The following is a 14,092-nucleotide window of genomic DNA, read 5'->3' on the forward strand; positions in this document are numbered from 1 at the left end:
TGAGGACATGTTTATTGGTTTTAGGGAGAGGGGAAGGAGAGAGAGAGGGAGGGAATCATCAATGTGAGAAAGAAACATTGATCTGTTGTCTCCTGCACATGCCCAGACTGGGGACTGAACCCACAACTTAGGTATGTACATTGACCAGGGATCAAAGTGGTGACCTTTTGGTTTATGGGACGACATTCCAACCAACTAAGCCACACCAGCCAGGGCTAGAAAGATACAATTTTAAATAAAGGTTTTCATTGTGGACCCCACTGAGAAGGTAACATCTGAGCAAACACTTGAAGTGAGAGAAGAAGCCACATGGATTTCTGGGAGATGAGATTTCCTGGCAGAGAAAACAGCTTGTGTGAAGATCCTAAGGTGTAAACGTGCTTTGAATATTTGTGAAACATTAAGGAGGCTACCATGGCTGGAGTGGAATGACCAAGGTGAAGAAAGGAGAGGTTAAAGAAGTAATGTAAAGGTCGAAGGGGACAGAGCACCTGAGACCTTAGTTAAGCGCTTGGGCCTGTACTGTAAATGATACAGTAAATCATCTGTGATTTTTGGAAAGAGGAATGACTTTACCCATTTTATGTTTTACCAGGATCACTCTGGCTGCTGTGTTGAGGACAGAAGGGAGGGGAGCAAGGCTTAGCCACAGGGAAACCAAGGTTTAGCTCTTGTAATCTGGAGGGGAGGAAATGGTGGCGAAGACGAGGGTGATAGCAGTGAAGGAGGCGAGAAGCAGTCATATTTTGGATATCTGTCAAAGCAGAGCCACCAGGAGTTGATGAAGGACTAGACACAGGTGCAAAGGAGAAGGGTAACGGATCATCCTAAGGGTTTGGGCCTGAACAACTTGAACCTGTGGCTATTTTACCTTACATGGCAAAAAAAAAAAAAAGACTACAGATGTGATTAAGGGTATGGTTGTTAACATGAGGAGATAATCCTGGATTATACCAGCGAGCCAAATCTAATCAGATAGGTTGTTAAAAGCAGAGACCTGTCCTCAGCTGCAGTGAAAGGGAGCTAAGCAAGGAAGAAAGGTCAGAAGAAAGACAGCGATGGCTTTAAAGACAGGGGAAGGGAACCACAAACTAAGGAATGCTGGAGGCCTCTAAAAGCTGAAAAGGAAAAAGAAAAAGAAAGAAAGAAAAAAGGATTCTCCTCTACAGTCTCCAGAAAGGAATGCAGCCCTGCTGACAGGTTACTTTAGCCCCATGAGACCCTGTCAAATTTCTAACCTAAAGAACTGACAGATAATTAGTGTTTTTTTTTAAGCCACTAAGTTTATGTATTTGGTTACAGAGCAATGGAAAACTAATGCCAGCATCATTAAATATATAGGCAGTATTTAAATCCATAAGAATAGGATGATTAGAGACAGAAAATAGATGAGGTCTTGGAATTGACTTTGGCAAATTTGAATATTAAATCAGAGAAATAAGGAAGACCCAACAGAGATGCCTGAGAAGGAGTGGACTTGAGACAGCAAGAAGACAGAAAAAAAGAGGTGCTCTAGAAGCCAAAGGAAGAGTCTGTGTCACATGCTGCTGAAGGGTCAGAGAAGATGAGGGCACCATTAGAAAACAAGACAGGAAGAATAGGAGCATGTGTGCTCAGGCCAGCTAAGACACAGAAGGCAAAGAGTGGACCCTGGTCCTCACTACTGAAGCCCCATAGATGGGAGAGGCACATGGATGTTACCCTCCCCCCCGCCCAGAGTGCTGGCTGCCTCACACACAGGGACTCCGATCACTGACAAACCTGGCCCAGGTAGTTGTAGAGTGTTTCCAGGGTCAGATAAGCACAGTTAACCATCGGGGGAGGGAAAGTGTGAACACCGAAAGGTGGAGGAGGGGTGAGGAGCAGGAAGACTTCCACCTTTCTCTTACACAACTGCATTATTCTTTCCCTTCACCATGGAATGCAGTCTTGGCTCTCCAAGACTCTAATTTCTTAAAGGCCATATATCCTCAGCCCAAGAGAGTTAACATAATTATTTCAAGACCAGGAAATAATTTTTTCTTAGAAAAAAAATGACTTCATCAAAATAAAAATACACAACTTTCCAGGACCTGACATTTCATGTCATCTATAGCTTCAGACAACCTTCTGTGCTTTGCTTTCCTTCACCTCAAATCCAAGTGTTAGGTGATTATCTACAAAAGACTGAAGTTATGCATGAAGGATGCTTGTGGCCTGAGACAAGCATAGCTCTGTCACACTGCCTCACAATGACTTATAATTATTTACCGTTTTATCTTTTCCACTAGACTTAGAAGTCCTCAGAGGAGAGGCTGTGCCCTTTCACCACTGAATAGCAAGAACACTAATTCATGAAATTCCCATTCATTGAACTAATAATATGTGTCAGACATGGTATTTACTGTTTTTAGGCATTTAATCTTCACACAAACCTATGAGATGGTTATTATTTACTCCATTTCCCAGATAAGAAGGTTGAGATTAAGAAAGTTTAAGAAACTTACCTAATAATCATATTAAGGTAGAGAGTGACAGACTGTCCAATGTCAAATTCTGTCCTATTTTAGATAACGGCCCCTTCAAAAATGTCCACTTCCTACTTCTGCGAACCTGTGAATGTTAGCTTACATGGAAAATAAGACTTGACAGTTGTGATTAAATTAAAGGTTTTGAGGTGGGGAGGTTTTCCTGGATGATCCAGGTGGGCTCAGTGTAATCCTAAGAGTCCTCCCTGTAATCACAAGAGGGAGGTAAGAAGAGATCAGGTTGAGTGGGGGAGGTCTGACAACAGGAGAGTCTGCAGTAATCTGAGGGAGGGGCCATGAGCCGGGGAATGAGGGTGGCCCCTAGAAACTGGAAAAGGCAAGGAAACAGATTTTCCCCTAGAGTCTCCAAAAGGAACATATACTGGCCAGTACCTTGATTTTAGACTTCTGACCTTCAGAACAGGAAGATAATAAATATGTGTTGTTTTTAAGCCACTGAATTGGTGGTAATTTCTTGCAGTGGCAATAGGAAACCAATAAAGTGCCCTTTGCCCCTGTCCTTTATGTGGCCTTTATATCCCAAGGACCTAAGGCAGTCGATGGATGTTTGCTAAGTAAACTACTGAAGGAGAAAGATTTTCCGAGGCTTCTCCCACTTGGCCAACCCTGAACTCCTGACCAAGAGAATCTAGCCTTTCTCAGAGAGAAATGGACAGCAGCAACCCAGGTATACCTGGGATGGTACGTGTTTTCTTAACTGCTAAGTTAATAGATGTGCTATTAATAGTCTGAAGCTCATTCTATGCCACTCAGTGTGCCCTTGGAGGACATGACAAAATACAACCCTAATTTACAGCTGTGACTGAGAGCTCCAGGGCTAGAGGGAGGGAGAGGAGGGTGAGAATATGGCCCCAATTTAGGCTGTTTTTCCATTTCCTATAACAATGATTAAATATCACAAATGATTTAGTTGAAATGACAAGCAGCATTAGTAAAAAATGAGCAGAAATCATATTTTATAATCTGTTTCCTTTATAAAAATTATCTCATGACAAACTAGAGCAATGAATGCACATAGACATACTGCTAATGCACATAACTCTACTTCCTTCTTTCTCCAAGACCTCTATGGCCCATTCTTTAGACCAGGAATATATTCTTTTATATATTAGTATCAAAAGAGGATATTTTTCCAAATTAATAAATTCAATACACCCTATAGCTTAGCTGCTTTAGAAATGAAAGGATGGAAATCTAGAAATTGTTTAGGATTCACAAATGGCTCATCATGCCATGAAGTGTCGTTTCCCCTTTCTGTACCCCAGTTTCTCTACCCAGGTTAAAATCCTACACATACAAAGTAAAAAGTTCAAAACAGCTTTTGATATTTTAAGAAATACTACATAAGCAGAAAGATGGTTACAATTTCAACTAAAAGCAATCATTTCAAAGTGAATTGCAAATTCATATATGTCTATATTCCATAATCTATTTGTAGTCGACATAAAAGGTTCAGTAAGTTATTGTGGAGGTCTAAGGTAAAATCAGTTACTGCCCTCAGTCTAGACTATCTGATTAGATCGGCAATTCCCATGGCATTCCCAGCTTGCCTGGTTTTGCAGCCAAGGTTCCCAGGGGTCCTGAGTGGCTTTGGAATCTGAATAAATCACACACTCTAGGGGTCCAACAACTCAATTTATTTGTGACCTCAGACAGGATCTTATTGCTTCTCAGATTAACAGTTTGAAATGGTTTGCTTTTGTGCCCCAGGAGTATTAGTTTGATGTATGAGGCAGGGAGATTATTAAATCTTCAGTGCCATCCAAAGATGTAAATTAACCGACAGCACCTCCTTAGCCACCTTTCCTGTATGAGCTCGGTTTATTATTAACTTGTCGTTCTTTCATGCTCATCAAAACAAGCAGCACTATGATTAATTACGCCTGTTTATTTAAAGGTACCTGTCATTCCAACTTTTTGTGGACAGGATATTACAAAGTCTCCTGATTTCTTTGCAAAACTATAGCATGAGGACTTTCACAGGGGAGAAGAGAATGACTGTCCTCTTCTAATCATGTCCATGAATATATTTGAAGGAAATGGCACGTATGTAGCTGTATATTGCTTTTTTAATTTTAAATGAAGCTGCATTTCATTTTGGCTCCCTTTGCCTGTTCATAGATGTCTCATTGCCTGATTCTGCTCAGCTGGACATCTCTGGCACTAAATGGACAAAAACTCTAAAATTCTCTTTTCAATTCTATCATTCACAACTCAATTCAACAAATACAGTATTTATGAGGTTCTTCTATGTGGCAAGCAGCAAATGTGAATTTATTCATTTCTTCATCCAATATTCATTTAATGTCTTTCATGTGCCAGTAATGGCACTAGGTGTATATTCACCATTCAAAACAGTGAACAGTCTTGCCCCCATGGAGTTTACAGCCTTGTTACTCCTCTTCCCAAGGCATGTGTCTCTCTAAATTATGAACAAAGGACAATGGAGGGACAATGAGAACCTGGATAAAAGGGAAGAAAAGCAGAGTGTGTCCCTTCTAAGATAAGTTTGTACAAAATAGACCTAAAATGAGTCAGGCATAAAAGACATCTGCAAGGCTCATTCCCCCTTCCTGGTCCAGAGTGGGCCTGCAGTGCTGAACTGCACTGAAACTACGGCATTTCACTTGGTTTTTTTCTCCTTGTACCTATTATATTGCAGATTATCAAGTTTGCTGAATCATCACTGAAGCACAGAACGTTTTCAAATAAACTTTGCGGCATGGCCTCTGATCTGCCTCTAGAAAAAAAATTCCTCTTTAACAGTTTAAATTGTAGGATAATTACCTTTTTAAAAAAAGAAAACGGTTCCTGAATATATATTTTTCTCCCTTTTTAAACAAGTTTTTATTAAGGAAACTGACAAAAATACAATAAAGGTAAGAAAGTAAAACAATAAACCTATCACCTAGCTTCAGTAATTATCAACATTTTATTCTTCTTTTTATCTATCACATTTCTCTCTCCCTTCACATTTTTTTGTATTTTTAAATAAATTCCCACTGTCACACCATTTTACATCCAGATATGTAAGAATTTATCCAATAAATAAAATTTTTTAAAAACCTTATAAAAATAACTATAATATCACTGTAATAGTGAACAAAATAACGGTAATTCTTTAATATCTTCTAAAACCTAGCCCATGTTTAAATGTCTCTGATTGTCTAAAAAAAATTCTTTTGGATTAAAACATGATCCAAACAAAGTCTACACATTAAATTTAGTCAATGTGTCTTTCATTTATACATTTTCTCCCAATGTCCTTTTGAGTATCACTAAAATAATCTTCAGTATTTTTATCTAGAGTAAACAAATCCATCCAAACTCAACATATGCTCCTGATGCTACTTAATTATGTAATATTTTCAAGGACAGGGTAATCATATAATTTATCATTTAAATAAAGAAACTCTTGAGTGTAAAGAGGATGCTATTAACAATTATACTGATCTAAACCAGAACAATAGTCATCCTACCAGTACAGATATTAGAGATTAAAAATAAGGACCAGGTTCCTGGCTTCTACTTGAGTGCAGAAAGCTAGAAAAGAGCCAGAAAGAATGTCATTGCCACCCTTACAATTTTTTTTTAAAAAATGAAACAATCTGCAAGTTAACGACTTTTCCTGGATCCATCAGTGAGTTGAAGTTGAGAAAATGCCAACTAAACCAAAATCTGAGGAGAAACAATGCCTTTGGGGAGACAGAATACAAGAATTGGTTTACTTGGGGCAGTTGAACACCAGTAAGAAGCATTCGCTGAGAATTGTCAACAAATTGGTAGAGGCTGAGTATTGGCTGGTAACAGCACAGGACCCTGAAGGTTTCAGATATAAGGAGAGTTCACAACACTCAGAGGCTTTGCTCCCTACAGATTCCAATGAGTACTCACCAAAAATGATGGCAAAAGTCCTGAGAAAGCATCCTTAATGGTACAGGCTTAGGAGAGGGGAAGAACAGCTGCTGCAGGAAGGCCACGGAGCACTGCCAGATTCTTCTTCTCTATCTTCCCTATAAAAGAAAAAAATCACTGGGAATGTGGTGTACAAAAAACAAAACAAACAACAACAAAAAAAAAAACAAGGGAAAACTCTCCATAGTGCCAAGAGACAAAATAATCAACAGAATCAGACTCGTATACAACACAGATGTTAAATTCCCTATCAGATAGGGAACTTAAAATAATTACTAAAATATGCCAAAGTCTTCAATGGAAATGGACATCACTCATTGTCAGATGAACAATTTCAGCAGAGAGATCAAAACTGTCAGAAAAAAATTAAATGAAGATGCTAGAAGTGAAAAGCAGTAACAGAGGTCAAGGCAGTCATCAACAGCCTCATCAGCAAACTTAACAGAGCTAAGGAAAAAACCAGTTACATGAAAATATCCAAACCAAAAGACAAAGAGAGCAAAAAATAAAAACAGAACTGTAAGACAAAATCAAATGATCTAACAAACATGCAGTTAGAATTCCAAAAGGGAAAAAAGACAGAGAATGGCATAGACTAAATATCTGAAGGAATAATGACTAAGAATTTCCAGAATTAATAGCATACATCAAACTACAGATCCAAACCACCAACAAAGATAAACACTCAAGCCAGAGAGAGACATATCATATTCAATTTCTGAACACACAAACAAAAGAGAAAATCTTAAAGTCAGCAAAGGGGGAAGGCGACTCATTCCTAGAGAAAAATAAATATAAGAATCATAAAAGCCATCTTGTTGAAACACATATAAGCTAGAAGATAATAGAATGAAATTGCTTAAATTATTCATATTTTTATGAAAGGTTAGCATACTAAAACAATATAGTTATCTAACAACAACAAAAAGCCCTGTGACAAACATAATACTTATAAAATATCTGATGCACTAAAGCCAGGCACAGCACAATACCATTTGTTGCTGTCATTATTCTAGAAAAGTTAGTGTAACAAGGCAAAAAAATTAAATAAGGAGATGAAATTTTGAGCCCTGGCTGGCATAGCTCAATGGATTGAGCACGGGCTGTGAACCAAAGTGTCCCAGGTTCGATTCCCAGTCAGGGTACATGCATGGGTTGCAGGCCATGACCCCCAGCAACCGCACATTGATGTTTCTCTCTCCTTCTCTTTCTCCCTCCCTTCCCTCTCTAAAAATAAATAAATAAAATCTTTAAAAAAAAAGAAATTATTTTTTAAAAAAGATGAAATTTTTTATTGGATACCATATAACTCAATATACAAAGTAAAATAGTATAAACAGGTAAATTTAGAAAAATAAGAAAGCTCGATCAATTTTCTAGATGTCAGGATAACATAAAATCAATAGTATTTTCATAATTCAGTAACAACAAATTAGATAAAACTTTAAATAGCATGAAAAACTATAACATCTCTAGGAACAATTCTAACAAAAGTAGAAAAGACTTTTATAAAAAATATTTCAACATATGGCTAAAGACTTTTTAAAAAGACCCAAATAAATGAAAAGGTATACACTCCTATCACCCAGGAAATTCCAAGGGATTTAGAAGTTGTGTCAGGAGCTGGAATCAAAGATGCTCCTAGTGTTCTTAGGCCATTAGAATATTATAATAACAAAATAAAAGTTGCTCCTAGTGTTCTTGTCACTTAGGAAATTACAAGGGTTTTAGGAGCACTATGCCAGGAACCAGGGACAGAGACCAATATAGATTTTTTCTATTATTTTACAACATCCTTCTATAAGAAATGGGCAGATCTGGAGGCAGAAAATCAGTAAAGACATAATTTAATTCAACAACACCATCAATCAAGTGGATATAATTAACATCTATAGACAATTTTATCCAAAAGCAAATTACACATTCTTCTCAAGCTCATGTGGAACATCTGCTAAGATAGATCACACTGTGGGCCATAAAACAAATTGTAATAAGTTTAAGAGAACTGATATACAATCTCTGCTCTCAGACCACATGGAATTAAACCGTAAGTCAATAACACAAAGATAACTGGAACATCCCAAAATACATGGAGGTTAAACGACACGCTTCTAAACAACAAGTGAGTCAAAGAAAAAAATCTCAAGAGAATTTTTTAAATTTTGAACTAAATTAAAATGAAAATAAAACATGAAAACTTGTGGGATGCAGCAAAAGTTGTGTTTTACAGGAAAAACTATAGCCATGGATGCATATTTTAGAAAAGAGAAAAAACTAAAATCAATAATCTAAGCTTATACCTTAGAAAATTAGAAAAAGAAGAACAAATAAAATCCAAAGTAAGGAAAAAGCTATCTAATAAGAATTAGTGTAAAAATCAATGTGACTGAAAATAGGAAATCAATAGAAAAAAATCAAAACCTAGTTCTTTGAACAAAATCAATAAAATTAATAAGCCTTTACCCAGGCTAAGAAAAAGAGAGAAGACATAAATTACTAATATCAGAAATGAAAGAGGATAAATTACTACAAATTCTACAGACATTAAAAGGATAATAAAGAAATATTATGAACAACTCTACGCCCACAAATTTAATAACCTAGATAAAATGGACCAATTCCTTGGAAGACAATCGCCAAATTTCACAAAAAGGAAATATGTAGATAATTGGAATAGGCCTATATCTATTAAAGAAATTTGAGTCAATAATTAATAACCTTCTAAGTAGTAAAGCATTCAGTCCAAATGGGTTCACTAGTGAAGTCTATGAGGCCAGCATTATCCTATTTCCAAAATCAGATAATGCTTTTACAAACAAAAGTACAGACTAATATCATTCATGAACACAGATGCAAAAATCCTCAACAAAATATAACAAAATAAACCCATTAGCCCTGGCTAGTGTGGCTCAGTGGATTGAGCACTGGACTGGGAAGCAGAGGGTCACTGGTTCGATTCCCAGTCAGGGCACATGCCTGGGTTGCAGGCCAGGTTCCCCAGTATGGGGAACACAAGAGGCAACCACACATTGATGTTTCTCTCTCTCTCTTTTTCCCTCCCTTCCCCTCTCTAAAAATAAATAAAATTTTAAAGTAAATAAATAAAAATAAATAAATAAACCCATTAATGCATAAAAATAATTATACACTACAACCAAATGGCATTTATCCCAGGTATGGGAAGCTGGTTGAACATTTGAAAATCTATTAATGTAATCCATAACATCAACAGGCTTAAGAAGAAAAATCACATGATGATATCAATAGATGTAGAAGAAGCATTTAACAAAATCAAATACCACTCATGATAAAAACTCTCAGCAAACAAAGAATAGAGGGAAACCTCCTCAACTTGACAAAGAATATCTACAAAGAAAACTAAAGTTAACATCATACTGAATGGTTAGAAACTCAAAGTTTTCCAGGTACTAAGACCGGGTACAAGGCAAGAATGTCCCTTCCCATCACTGCTTTTCAACATTATGATGGAAATCCTAGGTAATGTAATAAGACAAGAAAAGGAGATAAAAGATATGTATGTTGGGAAGGAAGAAATAAAGCTGTCTTTGTTTGCAGTTACCATGATGGACTATGTAGAAAATGAAAAAAAAAATTGTCAAAACTCCTGGAACTAATAAGTGATTATAACAAGGTTGCAGGATTAGAATGAAAATTTGTAAGGGCTGAACAAGAGTGGTATTATCAAGAAGGCAAAAGGGACTCCAGCTTCTGTCTCACACAAAGAACAACAATGAGACACCTATCCACGAATGAAAATAACTCTGGGATTGCTCAGGAGTCCACTTAAGAAGCTTGAAACAACATAGTGGAACCAAAAACCTGAAAATAACCACACAAAAAGTATAGGAAAAAGTTTCATTTTGTCTGCATTATCCCATCCCCTAACAGGGAACTCCCCAGCCCAGAAGAGTTCTCCACAACAGTAAAAAGGAAAGCAGGGTGAGCTTCCCCTTTTGGAGAACTGCCTGAAGAATCCACTTCAGTTTTACCCCACCCCGAGACCAGCAAAACTGAGATGTCTGAAGATGGCTAGGAACAAAGAAGGACAGGGGCTACCAGTAACAGTCAGGCAACATGAGCAACAGGTAGATGGAACATCAACTGGCTACACCAAGTATGTGGGTTCAATCCCCAGTCAGGGCACATACAAGAAGCAACCAATGAATGCATAAATAAGTGGAACAAGAAATCAATGTTTCTCTCTCTCTTTCTTCTCTAAAATCAATGAATAAAATTTTTGAAAAAACGTACTTGTGACAAAGAGCCAAGAGCATACAATGAGGAAAGGAGAGTTTCTTTAATAAATGGTGGTGGGAAAACTGGGCAGCCACATGCAGAAGAATGAAACTGGCCCACTATCTTACAGAATACATAAAAATCAACCCAAAATTGCCCTGGCTGGTGTGACTTGGTGGGTTGAGTGCCGGCCTGCAAACCAAAGGTTCACAGGTTCAGTTCCTGGTCAGGTCACAGGCCTGAGTTGCAGGCCACTTCACCAGTTGGGGGCGTGCAAGAGGAAACCAATCAATGGTTCTCTCTTTCTCTCTTCTTTCCCCCTCTCTAAAAATAAATTTTAAAAATCTTAATTAAAAAAAAATCAACCCAAAATGGATCAAAGATTTTAACATAAGATCTGAAACCACAAAACTCCTAGAAGAAAACATAGGCCAAAAGCTCCTTAACATCTGCCTTGGTGACAATTTTTTGGATTTGACACCAAAAGCAAAGAAAAGCAAAAATAAACAAGTGGGACTACATCAAACTAAAAAGCTTCTGTACAGCAAAGAAAACCATCAACAAAATGAAAAGACAACCTACTGAATAGAAGAAAATATTTGCAAATCATACCTGATAAAGGGTTAATAACCAAAATATATAAAGAATTTATACAACTCAATAACAAATATATATTATGACTTAAAAATGAGCATGTGTGTGTGTGTAAAACATAGTGGCTGCACAAATTTATACACACACAGACACTTCTGATTTAAGAATGGGTAGAGGATCTAGACTTTCTTCCCAAAAAGGAATACAATGGCCAACAAGTACACGAAAAGGTGTTCAACATCACTAAGCATCAGGCAAATGCAAATCAAAACCACAAGGAAATATTACCTCATTCCTGTTAACATGGTTCTTGTCAAAAACAAAAGAAATAAGTATTGCTAAGGATGTGGGTAAAAGGGAACCCTCCTGAATTCTTGATGGGAATGTAAATTTGTGCAGCCACTATGTTTTGCTCCACTAAAAGAGAATATATACATTCCTCAAAAAATTAAAATAAAACCACTATATGATCCAGAAATTACATTTTTTGGTATTTATCTGAAGGAAATGAAAACACTATCTCACAAAGATATACACACCCATGTTCCTTGCAGCATCATTCACAATAGCCAAAACTTGGAAACAACCTACATTTCTACCGATAGATGAATGGATGAAGAAAATGTGATCTATACACAGTAGAATATTATTCAGCTATAAAAAAAAGAAGAAAATCCTGCCACTTGTGTCAACATGAATAGACCTTGAGGGTATTATGCTAAGTAAAATAAGTCAGATAAAAGCAAATACTATATAATCTTACTTGTATGTACAATCTTTAAAACATTTTTATTTAAATAACTGAGCTCCTGGATACAGAGAACAGACTGATGGTTGCCAGAAGCAGGGATACACATATATAAAATACATAAAAATAAAATAATACTATAGCGAATATATACTGTGTAAATAATAGTGTATTGTATATTTGAAAGTCGCTAAGAGAATAGATCGTAAAAGTTCTAAAAAGGAAAAACTTTGTAACTATGTACAGTGATGAATGTTAATTAGATTTATTATGGTGATCATTTTGCAATATAGATACATATATCAAATCATGTACATCTGGAACTAATACATTGTTATACGTCAATTATATTGCAATTTCTAAAAAATAACGCAGAAATTGCTGCATTAGAAAAAGGAAAATAAGTAAAACAAAAAAGGTGCTTCTTTGAAAATTAACCAGCCCTGGCTGGTGTGGCTCAGTAGATTGAGTGCTGGCCTGAGAACCAAAGGGTCGCTGGTTCGATTCCCAGTCAGGGCACACACCTGGGTTGAGGGCCAGGTCCCCAGTTCCGAGCATGCAAGAGGCAACCACACATTGATGTTTCCCTCCTTCTCTTTCTCCCTCCCTCCCCTTGTCTCTAAAAATAAATAAATATTTTTTAAAGAAAATGAATCAACAAAATATAAATAATCTGATTTTTAAAGGATGGGGAGAAAGCACAAGTACACAAAAAGAAACAAATTCAAAACAGGAAATTTTTTTAAATCATGAGACTACTTTGTAGAGCTCTAAGAGAAAATTTTATTTTAAAAAATCTAGATGAAATAAATAGCACTGTAGGTAAATATACCAAAACTGACACTAATAGAGATAAAAACTCTAAACAAATGAATTTTGTAAAATAAAATACATGAAGTCATAAGAGTTTCCCTGCCAAAAAGACACCCGACTCCGATGGTTTCACAAAGAAATCATCAAAACTTTAATGACCAGATGATGCAATGCTACTTAAACTATTTCAAAGGATAGGAAAAAAAAGTTTAAATCATTTTTATAAAGCAAATTAAACACTGATTCCAAAACCAGACAAATACTGCTTAATAAAACAAAATTATAAACTGATCTCACTTATATATAATAATGCCAAAAGTTTTAAATATTAGTAAACAGAATCTAATAATCTATCATAATCAAGCACTGCTTATTCCAGAAATGTAAAAGGGATTCAATTATAGGAAATCCATTAATACAATTAAACATATTAATAGAACTAAAGAGAAACATATGCTCATCTCCATAGATTTAAAATATGGATAAACTAAACATGCATTTGTGGTTTCAAAAAGCCTTAAAAATAGTAATTAATATCTCATTAATATAAATGGAAATAATACAATAAAATTTAAAAATCAGTGGCTGATATAATGGGGAAACACTAGAGCAGCAGTTTTCAAACATGGTCTGTGGGCTCAAACATCATTTATTTCCTCTTTTCACTATGTTAATAGTCACACTGGTGGTACAAAAGCTGTAGGGGCAACATTTCTGGTGCCTGAACCCACTCAAGGTAGTGGCACCAAGCTAGTACTCATGGTATTCTTCATCACACATATTCATAGTAGGGGGAAATGTCCTTTCTACTTAAGATATACTTGATGAAGTAGTACAAATTATTTTATTACATCTTGACATTTGGTACACATCTTTGATAATCTAGGTGAAGAAATGGGAAGCACAGGAAATGCACTTCTGCTGCACACCAACGCAGAGTGTCTGTCTCCAGGAAAAGCATTTGTGCAATTGAGTTGCAAACAAGTTGTACATTTTTCATGGAATACCATTTTTACTTTAAAGGACAACTGGCAGCCAAATTCTAGTTATTCAGATAAGAGTATTTGACAGCAATTTTCTCAACAATTAATAAAGTGAGCTGTCACTGCACAGAAAACAACCTTCAGTATTTGTTGAAGTATAAGCATTCAAGCAAAAATTAGACTTTAGAAAATTTTGTTCAATACCCTAAGCTTGACAGCTTGTCAATACTTAAGATTTTTTCTGATGATATCAA

General features: G+C 36.2%; 1 protein-coding gene across 1 annotated transcript in view; it reads right to left on the reverse strand.

Moving 5' to 3' along the window:
- HYDIN (HYDIN axonemal central pair apparatus protein) overlaps window positions 1-6,543 on the reverse strand; it is a 322,142-nt gene extending 315,599 nt beyond the window's left edge. Inside the window, exon 1 of the mRNA XM_045819132.1 lies at window positions 6,423-6,543. The gene's annotated coding sequence lies outside the window, so the exon portion shown is untranslated. The remainder of the gene's footprint in view (window positions 1-6,422) is intronic.
- Window positions 6,544-14,092: the final 7,549 nt, after the last annotated feature.

This window comes from Phyllostomus hastatus, unplaced genomic scaffold, assembly GCF_019186645.2.
Source record: "Phyllostomus hastatus isolate PE091 unplaced genomic scaffold, TTU_PhHast_1.1 phas_scaffold_345, whole genome shotgun sequence".
Taxonomy (NCBI): domain Eukaryota; kingdom Metazoa; phylum Chordata; class Mammalia; order Chiroptera; family Phyllostomidae; genus Phyllostomus; species Phyllostomus hastatus.